The sequence below is a fragment of the Neofelis nebulosa genome, chromosome 3 (genome assembly GCF_028018385.1).
Source record: "Neofelis nebulosa isolate mNeoNeb1 chromosome 3, mNeoNeb1.pri, whole genome shotgun sequence".
NCBI lineage: Eukaryota > Metazoa > Chordata > Mammalia > Carnivora > Felidae > Neofelis > Neofelis nebulosa.
Window position 1 is genome coordinate 56,158,324 of NC_080784.1, and position 3,578 is coordinate 56,161,901.

At 44.4% G+C, this 3,578-nt stretch overlaps 1 pseudogene; it reads left to right on the plus strand.

The window, feature by feature from the left end:
• The first annotated feature begins 1,871 nt into the window (after positions 1-1,871).
• Positions 1,872-3,120, plus strand: LOC131507977 (keratin, type II cytoskeletal 8-like; annotated as a pseudogene).
• The last annotated feature ends 458 nt before the right edge of the window (positions 3,121-3,578 follow it).

The following is a 3,578-nucleotide window of genomic DNA, read 5'->3' on the forward strand; positions in this document are numbered from 1 at the left end:
ACTCCAGGCTCTGAGCTGTCAGCACAGAGCCCGATGCGGGGCCCCAACTCAAAAACCATGAGATCGTGACCCGAGCCGAAGTCGGACGCTTAACTGAATGAGCCACGCAGGCGCCCCAAATCACATACACTTTTCAAATCAACATCTCTGTTACCGGTAATCTGTACCATAGAAATAAAATACTAGTATATACGGATAGTTAATGCAGTTTTTTTAGGGCAGGGACAAAAAATGGGGGTGGGGGGAGTGAATGTCTATTAACGGGTAAAAGTTTTAATAAGTTGTGGTTAAAAACATTCCATGAAATAACATACAGCAATTACAAGGAATTTTATGAATCTATAGTCAATGATTAAAAAGATTCCCACAACACACTTTGGGACTGCCTGCCCTTGGCCCCTACAGTATTAATAAAAGACATTTTTATTTTGTAGCTATTGAAACATTTCATAATTAGTTCCTAAAATAAATGTTAGCTTCTGGGGTGCCTGGGTGGGTCAGTCAATTAAGTGTCTGACTCTTGATTTCAGCTCGGGTCATGACCCCACAGTCATGAGACAGAACCCCACATCGGGCATTGTGCTGACAGTACAGAGCCTGCTTGGGATTCTCTTTCTCCCTCTCTCTCTGCCCCTCTGTCTCTCTCTCACTCTCTCCCTCTTTCAAAAATAAAAATAAATAGACTTAAGAAAAAGAAATGTTAGATTCACCATAAAGTAGAGGAAGTAAATACATTCTTAAGTTCTGGAAAAAATAAAATAAAATAAAATAAAACAAAATAAAATACACACAAACAAAAAACGATGTCTACAACATGCTGTTAAATGAGAAAGGCAAGAGACAGAGAAAAATATATATCATCCTACCTTTCTAAACCAAACAATACCAAAATATTTAAATACATATATAACTCTAAATGTGTGTGAATATATGTAAACATGTGTGTGAATATAATCATATGACCACAAATTGAAGTAAGCCAAGATACTACGAGGTTGGTAACATTGATACCTAGGGCTATTCAGCTGGCGGGAGAAGAGATAATGAACAAAAAGAAAATTGTGGGTTTTTTTAAGTTTATAAAATAAAAACAAAATTATTATATGATCATCTTTTGCTAAAATCTTTGGGGAAAGGAGTATATGTGTATGTTTCTAAAAAAGGTACATGAAACAATAATCATCAAAACATTGATGGTATTTTTCCTCAATGTGCAGAGATTTTGGATATTTCCTTTCTCTTTTGTTGGCTGATTTTTTTTAACGTTTATTTATTTTTGAGACAGAGAGAGACAGAGCATGAACGGGGGGAGGGTCAGAGAGAGAGAGAGACACAGAATCTGAAACAGGCTCCAGGCTCTGAGCTGCCAGCACAGAGCCCAACGCGGGGCTCAAACTCACGGACCATGAGATCATGACCTGAGCCGAAGTCGGACGCTCAACCGACTGAGCCACCTAGGTGCCCCTGTTGGCTGATTTTTTTAAACAAGGATTATTATTATATACGATGAAAGGGCTATTTGCATTGGAGAGAAAAAACTAAGAACTATAGAAAGAATATACTAGCTTAAATTTCTCTAAATAAAAATACTCACTATGGGAGAAATTTTTAGGGCTTGAAATGCAAAAAAAAAAAAAAAATCTTACTTTTCAAAGGAAAAAAAAACGGGAAAAAGTCATGAGGAAAAGGATGTGGTATATGCCACCAATAGGTCTCACTATCCATTCTCCCCCTTTGTTTGCCATTATGAGATCGTCTTTGTGTTTCATCCGGACAAACTGGCACTGAGACTAAACACTGTATTTTGCATTCTCCTTACAGGTAGGAATGCAGGAAGGTGCCTAAGTTCTGCCAGCTGATTATAAGCAGAAATGAAGTATGCAATCCTCGGCCCTGGAACATGGAAGCGGCAGCGTGAGCCACATACAACCACGCAGACCAGAGCAAGCCCAAGGGACTACATAGAGCAAGAAAAGGCAAGGTTATCATATCATAACCCCGGACTGCATATGCTTGAATTGGCACAAATACACTTTTATTGTTTCAAAGTCGCCGTCACTTTATTCTTTACGTTGTGAACAGTCAATACACTCTACAACAACAGAGGTTCGTACCTAGGCATGAGCTAGCTTAACAAAACTTAAAATAGCAAATATTAATTCAGTGGTCAGTTGGTGATCAGCAAGAAAACAGATACAGTGGGCTGGAAAGTTGGTGATCCTTCTTGTCATGGTAGATGACGTGATAAACTGACTCTCGGATTAGCTGTGGACTATAATATCTTACGAATACAGATCACATGCAGATAGAGCTTATGAGTGAGACCACCTGGGAAAAAACTATCAAAATACGGGTAAGAATTGGCTCTTTCTTGCCAAGTTTAGCAGTCCTGCAGGAGAGATCAGTTCAAGAGAATTAGAAGATATTTCTGTAGAGGCAGATTTTGCAGGAGATAAGACTGGCCCAGCCCTCTTCAAAACACCACTGAGAATGGGGACGGTCTAGAGGCAAAGATAGGGCCTTTTGCCTTCTCATCCAAGACTCCCCTTTCAGATGACCAGCCTTGTCCCGGGTGGGCAGAGGCAGCAGCTTCCAGGGTGGCCTGGGCACCAGCATGAGTGTGGTCAGCGGCTACAGTGGGGCCAGGGAAGTGGGCAGGATCACGGTTGCATCAGTGAACCAGAGCCTGTGGAGTCCCCTTAAGCTGGAGACAGACCCCAGTATCAAGGCCGTGTGCACCCAGGAGAAGGAGCAGATCAAGACCCTCAGCAACAAGTTTGCCTCCATCGATAGGGCTGGCACCTGGGGCAGAAGAACAAAATTCCGGAGACCGAACCCAGCCTCCGGCAGCAGAACACAACTCGGAGCCACAGGGACATGTTCTAGAGATACATCAGCAACCTTCAGCAGCAGCTGGACATATTGGACCAGGAGAAGCGAAAGCTGGGGTTAAAGCTTGGCAGCAGGCAGGGGCTGGTGGAGGACTTCAAAAAGCAGTACCCGGAGATCAAAGAGCACGCTGTCGCTGATGCAGAGCAGCGCAGGGAGCTGTCCGTGAAGTTCACCAATGCCAAGCTGGCATGGTTGGAGGCACCCTGCAGTGAGCCGAGTAGGACATAGCATGGTAGCTATGCGAGTACAAGGAGCTCATGAACATCAAGCTGGCCCTGGATATTGGAGATTTCCACCTACTGCAAGCCCCTGGAGAGCGAAGAAAGCTAGCTGGAGTCTGGGATGAGAACATGAGTATCTATATTAAGACCACCAGTGGGTACTCAGGTGGGCTGAGCTCGGCCTACAGGGTCCTCGTGAGCCCCGATCTCAACTATGGCCTGAGCATCTTCTAGTCTGGCGGGGGCTCCAATTTCTTCAGCTGCGTCAGCTCCTCCAAGGCGGTGGTTGTGAGGAAGATAGAGATCCGCCACGTGAAGCTGGCATCCAAGTTGTCTGGTATCCTGTCCACCTGAACAGCCACTGAGGTCTCTCCCAGCCACCCCTCTCATGGCGGCCATAGAGCCTTTGGGGGAAGGAGCTGTGCTGGGGACTGTCAGAAACAGGAGGACCCACCTGAGGCTCCG